This window comes from Neoarius graeffei, chromosome 25 (genome assembly GCF_027579695.1).
Source record: "Neoarius graeffei isolate fNeoGra1 chromosome 25, fNeoGra1.pri, whole genome shotgun sequence".
NCBI classification, from domain to species: Eukaryota; Metazoa; Chordata; class Actinopteri; order Siluriformes; family Ariidae; genus Neoarius; species Neoarius graeffei.
Genome location: NC_083593.1, coordinates 19,709,405 through 19,724,430, shown reverse-complemented (window position 1 = coordinate 19,724,430; position 15,026 = coordinate 19,709,405). Strand labels below are relative to the sequence as shown.

General features: G+C 42.5%; 1 protein-coding gene across 1 annotated transcript in view; it reads left to right on the top strand.

Moving 5' to 3' along the window:
* The first annotated feature begins 2,407 nt into the window (after nt 1-2,407).
* The window catches only part of LOC132873642 (protocadherin-16-like), a 232,031-nt gene continuing 219,412 nt past the window's right edge, over nt 2,408-15,026 (top strand). The window contains exon 1 of the mRNA XM_060909392.1: nt 2,408-2,738. The gene's annotated coding sequence lies outside the window, so the exon portion shown is untranslated. The remainder of the gene's footprint in view (nt 2,739-15,026) is intronic.

Genomic DNA, 15,026 nt, shown 5'->3' with positions numbered 1-15,026 from the left:
CAGCTTTCAGATAATCCATCCATCCATCATCTGTAGCCGCTTATCCTGTTCTACAGGGTCGCAGGCAAGCTGGAGCCTATCCCAGCTGACTACGGGCGAAAGGCGGGGTACACCCTGGACAAGTCGCCAGGTCATCACAGGGCTGACACATAGACACAGACAACCATTCACACTCACATCTACGGTCAATTTAGAGTCACCAGTTAACCTAACCTGCATGTCTTTGGACTGTGGGGGAAACCAGAGCACCTGGAGGAAACCCATGCGGACACGGGGAGAACATGCAAACTCCACATAGAAAGGCCCTCGCTGGCCACGGGGCTCGAACCCAGACCTATTGCTGTGAGGCAATAGCGCTAACCACTACACCAGCACTTCTGTATGGCATTCACGTGCCGGAACCACTACACACAACCACTACACTTTTGTACGGCATTCACGCGCAGGAACCACTACACCACCGTGCCGCCCGCTTTTGGATCATTTGACTTGTAATATTGCCCCTTCATTCCTTTTTTTTTTTTTTAAAGATTTTTTTTGGGCTTTTTCACCTTTATTGGATAGGACAGTGTAGAGACAGGAAATGAGCGGGAGGGGGGGAATCGGGAAATGACCTCAGGTCGGAATCAAACCCGGGTCCCCGGATTTATGGTATGGTGCCTTATCCACCTGAGCCACGACGCCCCCTCCCCTTCATTCCTGACATGTCTGTTATAATGCTTGAAGATGATGCCCTTTTCTTTGCCTTTCTCTTTTTAGACCAAGAGGGACGTCATGACAAAAAAATTGGTTCTTTTGATGTTTTGGATTGTTGTCTTGTCACAGGATACACAAATAATTGATTTGTGGTTGTTTTTTCACCCAAACACAATATTGCATACTATTACGACTACTACTAATCCATTCATCCATTATCTGTAGCCGCTTATCCTGTGCAGGGTCGCAGGCAAGCTGGAGCCTATCCCAGCTGACTATGGGCAAGAGGCAGGGTACACCCTGGACAAGTCACCAGGGCATCACAGGGCTGACACAGAGACAACCAACCATTCACACTCACATTCACACCTACGGTCAATTTAGAGCCACCAATTAGCCTAACCTGCATGTCTTTGGACTGTGGGGCAAACCGGAGCACCTGGAGGAAACCCACGCAGACACGGGGAGAACATGCAAACTCCACACAGAAAGGTCCTCGGCAGTCACTGGGCTCGAACCCAGGACCTTTTTGCTGTGATGCGACAGTGCTAACCACTACACCACCGTGCCGCCCAACAATAATAATAATAATAATAATTGTATTTGGGTGAAAAAAAGAAATTCTCATTATTATTCATCCATCCATCCATTATCTCTAGCCGCTTATCCTGTCCTACAGGGTCGCAGGCAAGCTGGAGCCTATCCCAGCTGACTATGGGCGAGAGGCGGGGTACACCCTGGACAAGTCACCAGGTTGTCGCAGGGCTGACACATACAGACAACCATTCACACTCACACATATGGTCAATTTAGAGTCACCAGTTAACCTAACCTGCATGTCTTTGGACTGTGGGGGAAACCAGAGCACCCGGAGGAAACCCATGCGGACATGGGGAGAACATGCAAACTCCGCACAGAAAGGCCCTCGCCGGCCACGGGGCTCGAACCCGGACCTTCTTGCTGTGAGGTGACAGCACTAACCACTACACCACCGTGCCTCCCAATAATAATAATAATAATCTCATCTCATTATCTCTAGCCGCTTTATCCTGTTCTACAGGGTCCCAGGCAAGCTGGAGCCTATCCCAGCTGACTACGGGTGAAAGGCGGGGTACACCCTGGACAAGTCGCCAGGTCATCACAGGGCTGACACATAGACACAGACAACCATTCACACTCACACCAAACTCCGCACAGAAAGGCCCTCGCCGGCCGCTGGGCTTGAACCCGGCCCTTCTTGCTGTGAGGCGACAGTGCTAACCACTACACCACCGTGCCGCCCAATAATAATAATAATAATAATTGTATTTGGGTGAAATAAAGAAATTCTCATTATTATTATTAAGGCATTGGCCTAGGTTTGCAATGAATTCAGCATCCTAGAGGCATGCATTCCCAGACTAACGCCTTGTTCTTTGTCTTGAAATTCATTTCTTCGTGGCAGAGCATGGTGGCACCAAAGCTTAAGCAGAACAGCCTTCCTTTTTTTTTCCTCCTTCTCTAGCAGCTCTTTTCTTTCTCTCCTCTCTCCCCCTCTTTTGTGTGACTCCCGACGTGTCTAATACATTAGGGGCTCTAATCAGAGGGGGCGGGGCCTCGTCGCAGTGTCCGGTTTCCCTGCGCGCTCGCGCTCTGCTGAATTAGATGCTCGTGCTGGACCGTTCTACAGAGGCGCCTGTTCACGTTCCCTTTGATACGCGTGAAACCGGACGGGCCGTAGGACCCAGTAGCCTCTTTTTATCCGGGGTGAAAAGGCTCGGGGCTGTGGAGCCTGTACGGCATTCACGCGCACCTGACGGGCGGCACGCTGGAGTAGATAGAGATCACATATTTGGGACTGAAACCTATTCACAGCCTGGGCTGGAAAAGGGAGAGAAGGAGCTCAGATTTGCTATGGACATGGATTTTAGCCTGGATCTGTAAAAGCCTTGGGGTTTTTTCTTTCTTTCTTTCTTTTTTTAATTTATTTGGAGACATCAGCATCTGAGCAGGGTTTATAGAGGAACAACGGGGGCACCAGCAGGAGCCTTGATCCCATGCATGTAAGCAGATGCTTCATTCAGTGTTTTACTACAATCCAGGTTATGATGCAGAAATATGTAGAGGTTTGATTGACTATGCATCACAGGTCACTTTGTGCGCTTTTCTGTCTTTCCCATTCATGCATTTCCATCTCCATGCAGTCACAAGCCTTGAGCAGACTAGTAGGAGCGGCTTCATTCATCCCAGCATCTCTGAGAGCTGCTTCACTCAGTGCAATAGCTAAGCATTCATGCAAGTCCAGATGGACATTAATGAGCACTATAAGTGTTCATTCAACCTTGGGCATCTCGCTTGGATTAAGCTATAGGACTCAGCAGTATTGTGTACAGAACAGCAACAGTGATCTTTATACAAGGATGAAACAGTTTAATATCATCACTTTGAGTGCGTACCTTGAAAAACATCATTCATTCAGATTCTTACTGTATGTGATAAAACAACGAAGGTATGACTCTGTATTATATGTGCATACATTATGCAAAAATACATGATGCAAATAGTTAAACATGCTGATTTATTGCTTATAAGGAATGAATGGTCTGTTAATATGTTACCTTACAAGGATCTAATAGAAGATTTCAGACAAATTTCACATTCTTATCAAATTCAAAAACTATTTGGGGTACAGTTTTACTCCTATAGATTATTTTACCACATCTCACAGAGAGAAGGGGTCCGTCAGAATATCCATCCCCAGGTAAACTTTTATCCGTCCTCAGTGTAAGTGGTCAACGAGCGATCCTTTTCCTTCAGAAGGGACTTGCCTGGAAAACTGACTCTCATCTTAATGAGAAACATATGGTCATTTTCTGACCGCAGTACCATTTTTATGCCTTAGTGTCGCTCATAGCTACTGCTCGGCTATGCTGTGATGCCTCCTGAAGAGTCATGGAAATCTTTCAGCATGTGCAGACACCTCATTGGGCTACAGCTAACATTTAAGTTCCTCACTGAAAATGAGGGACAGTACTGTAGACTAAATATAGAGCGCTAAAAGCTGTTTTAATATGTGCAGGCAATATATATATATACTAGTGCATCTCAAAAAATTAGAATGTTGTGAAAAAGTTCAATATTTTCCATCAGTCATTTAAGAAAGTGAAAATGTTATATATTATAGACTCATTACACATAAACTAAAATGTTTCAAGCATTTTTCTATTTTAATTTTAATCAGTATGGCATACAGTACAAAAACATAAAAAAAATCTCAAAATATTAGAATTTCATTTCGAGTTTGAGTAAAACAGTATGAACGCAGTATATCTCTTGGTCTAGTTCAGTACACACAACCACAATCATGGGGAAGACTGCTGACTTGACTGTTGTCCAGAAGATGATCACTGATGCCCTCCACAAGGAGGGTAAGCCACAAAAAGGTCATTGCTGAAAAGGGTGGCTGGAAAAGGTGCACAAGCAACAGGGATGGCCGCAGTCTTGAGAGGATTGTCAAGAAAAGTTGATTCAAGAACTTGGGAGAGCTTCACAAGGAGTGGACTGAGGCTGGTGTCAGTGTATCAAGACCCATCATGAACAGACATCTTCAAAGAAGGGGATACAACTTTTGCATTCCTAATATCAAGTTACTCCTGAGCCAGAGACAATGTCAGAAGTGTCTTATCTGGGCTAAGGAGAGAAAGAAATGGACTGTTGCTCAGTGGTCCAAAGTCCTCTTTTCAGATGAAAGTACATTTTGCATTTAATTTGGAAATCACGGTTCTAGACTCTGGAGGAAGAGTGGAGAGGCACAGAATCCAAGGCGTTTGAAGCCCAGTGTGAAGTTTCCACAGTCTATGATGATTTGGGGTGCCATGCCATCTGCTGGTGTTGGTCCACTGTATTTTATCAAGTCCAAAGTCAACACAGCCATCTATCAGGAGATTTTAGAGCACTTCATGCTTCCATCTGCTGACGAGCTTTTTGGAGATGCTGATTTCCTTTTCCAGCAGGACTTAGCACCTACCCACAGTGCCAAAACTACTACCAAATGGTTTGCTGACCATGATATTACTGTGTTTGATTGGCCAGCCAACTTGCCTGACCTGAACCCCATAGAGAATCTATGGGGTATTGTCAAGAGGAAGATGAGAAACACCCGACTCAAAAATACAGATACGCTGAAGGCCACTATCAAAGCAACCTGGGCTTCAATAACACCTCAGCAGTGCCACAGACTGATCACCTCCATGCCACACCGCATTGATACAGTAATTCATGGTAAAGGAGCCCCAACCAAGTATTGAATGTATAAATGAATATACTTTTCAGAAGTTGGACATTTCTGTATTGTAAATCCTTTTTTTGATTGATCTTAGGGAATATTCTAATAATTTGAGATACTGGATTTCTGATTTTCATGAGCTATAAGCCATAATCATCAAAATTAAAACAAAAAAGGCTTTAAATATTTCACTTTACATGCAATGAATATAGAATATATGAAAGTTTACCTTTTTGAATTAAATTATGAAAAAAAGGAACTTTTTCATGGTATTCTAATTTTTTGAGATGTACTAGTATATATAAACTGGATGGTATGCCAGTCAATCACAGGACATTATTCTTACACACTTTCACACCAAAAGTAATGTAGAGTTGTCAGTCTAGCTGCTGGCTTGTTTTTGGGAGGTCGGAAGAAACCAGAGAAAACCCAAAGAGACATGGGGAGAAGTCCATGTAGATAGTAGCTCGCAGTCAGGATCAAACTGTCGTGCCTGGAGCTGTAAGAAAGCCACCATACCTGCTGCGCCAACTGATGACTAACATACGTATTAATTCATCTTCAGTAACCTCTTAATTCTAGTCAGGGTCATGGATAGAGCCAAGCATATGCAGAGAACAAATTATTAATTTCAGGAATACAGTCTGAATGGGAAGCCAGTCTGTAATACTAATCTAAATACTGATATCAAATGTTTTGAGAGTAGAGCGAAAACAGTGCATCTGAGTCTAAATAAAAACGTGAATCTTCTGAAGGGCTCAAGACTGGTCTGGGAGATAAATACTGTAATCCAGCACATGTGAGGTCAGGAAGTACAGAACACATGTGCATTCCCAGCGTGGGCTGCGGATCACAGAGCTATAAAATATAACAGTGCCCAGTAAGGGGCAGTGTGTTAATATTGCTACCCGTCATCACTTGGATGCCGATCACAGAGCTGAAGCTCTTATTAAGGACCGAAGGCTTTTCAGTGTTACTGGGACACACATGTTAGCTTGAACCTCAGGATAGGGTGTGTTAGGATGTCAAGAGAATGACATTATCCCACCATACACTTTGCTTCTTGACCATTCTTGTATTGGGAGTTTTTGTATTGAGAGTTTTAGTTGAGTTCCTTGTAGTCATCTGTTTCCAGGAGTAATCTGTTTTTGATGAAGAATGGAATTGGAAATGAAGTAAAAATAGCTTTCTCTGCTTTCATTTAATCTTTTGCATGGATTTGCATGTCAGTTCATATAAACAGGGTGAAGGCAATACGGAAAACAACAACAACAACAACAACGACAACAATAACAACCAAAAAACCAAACTTTTCCTCTTCAGTGGACAAGGGGCTATAATGGAGATCATGATTTTATTACCGGCGGCACGGTGGTGTAGTGGTTAGCGCTGTCGCCTCACAGCAAGAAGGTCCGGGTTTGAGCCCCGTGGCCGGCGAGGGCCTTTCTGTGCGGAGTTTGCATGTTCTGTCATTGGCACTCGAGTCGTGCCAATGCGTGCCACGGAATTGTGCAAGTGTCAGCGTACCCTTTGTCTCTGACCTGTTTGGAGTGCTCCTTGGTTTTCATGTTGCTTGCTTAGTAGTGTTGCAGAGTCAGGGTCCTTCCAGAACAGGTTGATTTATACAGACATTGTGTGACATGTCATGTGACACTTTGCACACAGATGGATCTTAATCAATTAATTATGCAACTTATGAAGTGAATCGGTTGGACCAGCTCTTATTTAGGGGTTTCATATGAAAGGGGGTGAATACCTATGCATACTCCAGATTTCTGTTTTTTTTCATCTTAATTATTGTTTGTGTCACAATAAAACAACAATTTCCACCTTTAAAGTGGTAGGCATGTTGTGTAAATCAAAGGGTGTTAACCCTCCAAAAACCCATTTTAATTATAGCTTGTAATGCGACAAAACAGGACAAACACTCAGGGGGGTGAATACATTTGCAAGACACTGTATTTGAAAGACAGTGTTAAATACTAAATAGTAATGTCAGGAAATGCAGCTACACACACACACACACACACACACACACACACACACACACACACACACACACACACTGTTTAAATGAGTAACAGATGACAGGAGTGAGATCTCCATCTGATCTTCTGCTTTAAGTAGCTGGGGGGAAACATTTATACAAGAATTACCCGATACGCTCCAAACCCTCCCCACTTGCTTACGGCATCCGCAAGATGTTCTGTTTCTTCTTTTCTTGGTCATCAGTGTCTTACCGCATGAACCAAAGCAATTGTGCTGTCTAACACTAAAAGCCTTCATGTCTCCAAATCATTCCATTTAAATCCTTCTCTATAGTTCGCCGATGCTGCAAGCTTGCTGGCACACTTGCTAACTAAAGCAAAGCCTATTAGGTCTAAATGCTTCAGGGTAGTGTTGCTCTCCTATAATCACTTCATTCTCCTCATTAAACTTTGTTAACATTAAATGTAATAAGGTGATGGTAAATGGATAATATCATAATGGTGTTAAGTGTGATTTCAGTGACATTTGAAATTTGGTATGTTGGATGGTGTTTTTGTTTGTTTTCTGCTAAAATGGGTTCATACAGTAGAAACTATAGAAAACTTTATTTCCCACTGGGGCTTGGTTGAACTGCTGAAGTCTGTTGATCTGTAAGTATCAAGAAGGAGAGGTACTTTGAAGTATAGGCAACGTGCAATAAATCCCCAAACCAACTCAAGAAAAATGAAAGTCACAGGAGCCAGTACTGCTTCGTCTAATCAACTGCTCCATTAGGTAATGGAGCAAACTTCAGTTTAGTTAAATAGCTTTGAGCTGAGAGACTGACCTTGAGAAGAAAGCTGAGTGACTAGCTCTGGTAGTGTTTTGCTCTGCTAATGGGCATTGAGCTCAAGCCTAACTTCAGGCAAATGGTCTGGAAACAGAATGCTTGGAGATAAGGCCTGAGTTTGCTCAAGTTCTGTGAATCTCTGTTGAGGCATAGTTCCTATTCATTTCCTATAGAGTAATGATATAGACTGCCTGCTCTGTGTGGAAGTTTTATGATGATTGTGTTACTTAAGGGTGAATACGACTTATACTGTAAGAGGTATTCGACTGCAATTTGTAGTTTCAGCTACAAAGAAGTTCTTGCTTACGAATGTCCGGAAAAGCAACTAACATGACTGGATGGCAGAAACAGTTACATTTTAACGCTTAAAGGTTCTGACTGCAAAGTTGAATTCTGGGCAAAATGTTCTATTTCTATTGCTGTTGGAGTTTTGAAATGTTTCACTGCTGCACACACTGTATATCCTCATCTCATCTCATCTCATCTCATCTCATCTCATCTTATCTCATTATCTCTAGCCGCTTTATCCTGTTCTACAGGGTCGCAGGCAAGCTGGAGCCTATCCCAGCTGACTATGGGTGAAAGGCGGGGTACACCCTGGACAAGTCGCCAGGTCATTACAGGGCTGACACACAGACACAGACAACCATTCACACTCACATTCACACCTACGGTCAATTTAGAGTCACCAGTTAACCTAACCTGCATGTCTTTGGACTGTGGGGGAAACCGGAGCACCCGGAGGAAACCCACGCGGACACGGGGAGAACATGCAAACTCCACACAGAAAGGCCCTCACCGGCCGTGGGGCTCGAACCCGGACCTTCTTGCTGTGAGGCAACAGCGCTAACCACTACACCACCGTGCCGCCCACCGTGTATCCTATAACATGTAAATGTTTTGCCGAGATAAAATCTATCCCACATTTTACGATTCTGAAAATTGCCAAAGCAAGTGAGTAACAATATCATATGACCACTGTGGGACATGTTTGACCTACTTTTAACCAAAACAAGTCAGCATGGGCAAACATGGCCGACTCCGTTCTCCCACCAGATAAAAGCCAGCGGAAAAGAAAAGGAAAGCCTGCCTAGTGAGTGCAGCTACAAGATAGAGCAAGGTTAGAGGACATGTCGTTTTTCTGAACAGATAACAAAATCATTCTAGCTAGTGCTTAGCTATCCGAGCCTTAGAATGCATGGCCTTGACTCCACGGTAGCGAGTATGCAGTTATTGGGGCCTTTCACATGATGTAATTGTAACTGCGGATTTGTTTATCTGGCCAAGCTTTGTGTTTAACAACGATTGGCACAAGCGTATGCGAATGATTTGATTGTGAGCCCAATTCAGTAAACATCCACAGATAAACTTGTAGAAGTTACATCTAAAAGAACAATGCCAGAGACCTGTAATGCTTTTGGATGTAATAACAGATGTGGAGATAAGCCTGGTTTAACTTTAAACCGCTTCCCGGCGAACCCAGAAAGACAAGACAAATGGCGAGCTGCAGTTAAACGGGAAGACTGGATGAAAACAAAACATTCCTGTGTGTGTGGAGAACATTCTGTATCAGGTTAGTGTGAAAACCTCTGTGCAGTGTTAAAATGTATATCTGGATGTGGGCTTTGGACGCGATATATTTTATTAGACCTAATGCTTGGTGAGACTAGCAGCATGTTTGTTATGTACTGATAATGTAGATGAGGCTAAATGCCATAAAATATGCTAGATCTAGGCTCTGGCTTGTTTATTACTGTTATAATTCTGAGTTTGAGTTTACCTTTGTTACAGTAAGGTATTTTTCTTTATCAGGAATTTCCCAAAGCATTCTGGCATGAAACCTACCTCGAAATATTGGCTGGCATCTGTACTTTCATATGCCTTTAGCATCTCTGGTGTATTTAGAAGTCCCAAATATTAAATAGAGAGTTTGCATGTTCTCCCAGTGTCTGCATGGGTTTCCCCCACAGTCCAAAGACATGCAGGTTAGGCTAATTGGTGGCTCTAAATTGACCGTAGGTGTGAATGTGGGTGTGAATGGTTGTCTGTGTCTATGTGTCAGCCCTGTGATGACCTGGCGACTTGTCCAGGGTGTACCCCGCCTCTCGCCCATAGTCAGCTGGGATAGGCTCCAGCTTGCCCGCGACCCTGTACAGGATAAGCGGCTACAGATAATGGATGGATGGATGGAAATATTAAACAGTCCAGGATGCTATAGTGTCCCAAATCTGGTAGCTGGTTTGTCGTATACTTTTCAAATGGAATAAATACATTTGTGGGTAAAGTAAGAAGAAGAAGCCTTTATTTTTGTCACACGTACACTCAAGCACAGCAAAATTCATCCTCTGCATTTAAACCATCTGAAACTGTGAATGTGCTTGCGGCACACACACACACACACACACACACACACACACACACACACACACACACACAGACGGGGGGAGGGAAGAAAGCGAGAGAGAGAGAGAGAGAGAGAGAGAGAGAGAGAGAAAGAGCAGGGTGCTGAATAAATAATAAAAAAAATACATTTGTGGGTAAATTATATGGATCTATGATGCCTGCATGTTTCAGCTTTTCAATGTAATGTGATCTGCTGGTATAATCTAAATTTTTAATCAGCACCATGTTTTCTTGGTGTGATGCAGTTCTATAGTTATGTTAACGAGTTAAAGCTCCTTGCATTCAAAAAAAAAAAGAAAAAAAGCTCCTCACATTCAGCTATTTTTGTAGGGCCATACCATTTACCTTAAAGTATATACGCAGAGCCTTGGGCTCACTTTCGTTTATAAATGCCTCAAGAATGGCACAGGAATAGTTTTAAGCATTAACAATAAATCTAATATAGTAATTTTTACGATTATATAGGTAGCGGTCTGAGTGAATGACATTGACGTCCGTAACGTCACAACATGAAGTCTATCGGTCTCATCGCCATTTCCGCTATACTAAAACACAGAGCTGACTGCAACTCCGAGCCTCCATTTTGAGCCAATTTATCACCATGCCACGTAGATGTGTTTTTGGCCGGTGCAGCAACATGACAGAAGCTGGATTTACATTGCGTTCATGGCCCAAGAATGTTCAAACTGCAAAGATTTGGACGCGTTTTGCGAGAAGTTCATGGGCACATTGGGCGCCTACGAAGTGGTCTCTCCTCTGCTCTGCACATTTTACTGAAGACTCATACGAGACCTCTGATCTCAAAAACACGTTGTTTACCTCTTCTTCTTCTTCGTCTTTAACTCCTGTCGGCAGTTGCTGACGTAGAGCGGTTAGAACCACGAACGTAGTCAACCATATCTTTGTTGATCTCTCTCTTCAATGCACTTCGGTAAAATTGATCAGCCGTCAACCCAGAATGATGCAGAACTTGTTGCTCCATCGTGACAGCTGGTCTACCTTTCTTTACATTCTTGTTATCGTTGAACAGAAGCTTTTTGGCGACACTAGACATTTCTTGTCGAGCTAGGTGTACCAGGTATTTGGTATTACCTGCATTTAGATTAATACATGTAACTTGTATTGTGTTTAAGTTACCGGTATAATATTATTTAATTTGCTTCAGAATGTGATTGTCTCAGTTCATCTGATTATTTAATTAGCCTTTTACATTTTATCAGTGAAAATGCATGCATGTACATGTATGTTGCATAAGTTATAACACCTATCCTGTTTTAATGAGAGTCAACTCACAATCAGTGAAGTCAAATCAGTCTTAGTTGAGCAAGTCGGTAACAGTATTTCTTACTTTCACCATAAATTTTTATTTATATGACTTTGGTCTATAGCTGCAAAAGGCCTCAGCCTTAAAACCGGTTCCCGCTGTGACGTCACACACTCAGGCATGGCTAGCTCAGCGGGGAAGCTCAAATGCCAACTTTGCGGTCGATTTTAACTCTCAAAAATATATATATTTTTATTCCCATTTATGCAGCATACAAGAGTCAAGGATGGAGATACTATCCACTCAGAAATGTATTTAAAAATAAAGGCTCTGCGTATCTCCTTTAAGAGGTAGGAAAATGGTCCCAAAATGTAGAAGAGCGACCCTCAGCACATCAAAATGATCACATTTTGTCTGCATGATATTGTTCTGACAAGACATAGGAAAATGCCATGCACAATAAAAACATTTCAAAATTTCAGATGCCTTTGCAGTCAGCACCTTTAACCATATCAGCTTAACATTAATGAACATCTGCAACAAGCTGCAACAGAGGTTTTGCAACAGAATCCATGATGGTTTATGTTTTAAAAAAACTGGAGTTGCTGAAACTATAGACAGTCTTTCATACATCGCAGTGTCCTGCTAGAATATTTTTTGAGTGTTCAGTTCAATAAAATAGTTTGCCTAGTTGAGGACCTGTCCTTGACTTTACTACGCCTAAACTGGCCTTTTAAATCACTACAAAGACCAGCTTTTTCCACCACCAGTTGTGGAGTTTAGTTTTGGAGGGTTTCTGGATTTTTAAAAAAATCTTCGGTTAAAAAAAAAAAAAATACAAATCCTCTACAGTCAGGCCTAGACTGAGATTAATGAGACCCACCACCATATTATTCACATGTTCCATTTTAATATCCTTCCATTACTCACATGTACATTGGTGCAGTCAGATTTCATTTTGCAAATGTGTGAAAAAAGTATCTATGCTTAGATTCAGTCAGCAATTCTTAGATACAATATTATGAACAAACTAAACCAGGCAAAGCACAAGAAAATACAATTTTAAGGTAGCCCTGTGATGATCTGGCAACTTGTCCAGGGTGTACCCCACCTCTCGCCCATAGTCAGCTGGGATAGGCTCCAGCTTGCCCGCGACCCTGCACAGGATAAGTGCTTACGGATAATGGATGGATGGATGGAAGTTTAAAGTAACACGGAAACAAATGTGTTCACTTTTGAACTTTTGATCATTTAAAAGTATTGCAGAGCACCCAAAATTTCGGTCCAAATTCAACCCATCAGGCAGGCCAGAAAATAAGATGAAGCTACTGCTGTATACTGTATCTATAGCAGGGGTTCTCAACCTTTTCTGTTTTGAGGCCCACCTATTCATACTGAACAAGTCGGGCCTGTTAAAAGAGATCCCCAATTATTTTGGCTCACCTATTATATTAGAATCTAATAATCTATTGTAAAGTATATTAATGGGATACAGCATCACTCCCTGTTACAGATGGGAGCCCAGAAATTAAGTAAATGCAATAAAAAGAAGAAGCCAAGCCAAGAAGCCTTTATTTGTCACACATACACTCAAGCACAGACTTAAGCACACAGTGAAATTTAACCTCTGCATTTAACCCATCTGAAGCAGTGAACACACACATGCACACACAAGTGAGCAATGAGCACACACACATACCCAGAGCAGTGGGCAGCTATGCTACAGCGCCTGGAGAGCAATTGTGGATTGGGTGCCTTATTCAAGGGTGCTTCAGCCCAACCTCAGGTGCTATGTTAACCTAACCGCATGTCTTTGGACAGTGAGGGAAACCAGAGCACCTGGAGGAAACCCACACAGACACGGGGAGAACATGCAAACTCCACACAGAAAGAACCCCGTCAGCCGCTGGGCTTGACCCCAGAACCTTCTTGCTGTGAGGTGACGGTGTTAACCACTACATCACCATGCCACCCAAAAACCTACTGTTTTTATTTGTAGGTATTGTATTTAAAGTCTGTGGATGTGCCAGAAGCCAACATAAAACCATGCATGCAGGTCATTCTCAGTCAAAAGGGATTAATGATCCAAAAGTGGTGTCTGGTCCATTAACACAAGAACTTATTGCCATGTTTGTGTACAGCAAACAAGCAAGTTATTAAAACCAAGAATTACACTCAAAAGAAGTGGATATAGAAACCGCTCAATGGGATAGATCCTTACACGCTAACAAAGAAGGATTTTTCCTGTGAATTGGAAAATGATCCATCCGTTGAGTTCCCCGACATCTTAAACTACCTGGCGCTGCAGACATCGTTCTACACGGACACAGCGATGAAAACCTGGAAGAGTATGGAGGTGTACAATTTTTTAATATGTGACTGGGTTAAAGATCTGGGGATCAGGACACTACAAGATAGACGGCAGCAGACAGATCTAAGTGCAGGAAGAGTATTTATTAGCAGGTGTGATATTTATAAAAAAACACAAACGAAAAGGAAGCAGAATCATAAAGTAGAGTATTTAAACAGCGTTATAAACATGACTAGAAACAAACATGACCGTGATAATGATAATACTTTGTAAAGCCTCTGTGAAAACAGTGTCCATATCTGCGCATGCTGATTTTGTTCAAATCAGTATCAGGTGTTTCCCATAATGACTGGGTCCAAAGAGTGCGCACAACACGCTCCGTGAATGCGCACGGCCGCTCGAGCTGCACCAGACTCAAGTGCGCGAAGGCGTGACAGTCAAGTGTTCACCTGCTATGTGACCACAACTTTTAGCTCATGTGTATATCGCCACCAAAATGGCTCATTTTCATCAATAACCCATCGCAAAGCATCGCGAGCTGTAGTGTGACCGTAGCTTAATGAGGTGGATGTGACATCAGAGGCAATCCAGCAGTTGTACCCTACTACGAGTAAAAATTAGCTTCAACTTGGAAAAAAAACTTCACCACGGCCCAGTGGTTGAGAAACACTGATCTAGAGTAAAAGCAACTCACTGAACATTAGCAAGTCTGTTTCATCAAAGCTGTAAGATCACATAAATACTTTGAAGTGCATCATATTAAGCCAGTCATTTTCTTTATGCAATCCGAAATGCCATCTGATTGCGTGCTGTTTAATAGCTCAGAGAAATTGGGTCCGATCCAGACATCGCTGCATTATTTCTAATGGCTGGAATGTGAACACGGCACGGAAGAACCTGATATACCACGATTCCTGTGTTTAACATCTTGACATCTCCGATAACCAGGCAGTCCTTTGCTTGTTAATAATTCAGTGATCTCGTCTCTCTCGCTGTATCTGTTTTCCTTTGAAGTTTTCGATTTTATTTCTCAAGAGAGCTTGCATCCCACCACAGTTGTGCAGGAATGAATCCAGCCCTGATCACAACATAGAAACCGCAGGTTGTTTTAGATTTGTCACAGTCACTCACTACGTAGTTATAAGTGCTCTCTCTCTCTCTCTCTCTCTCTCTCTCTCTCTCTCAGGACAACTGTCTACAATAAATGAGCTAAACAACAGCAATGCATTCATTCATTACATAATACAGCTTTTAAAAACACAAAAAAACC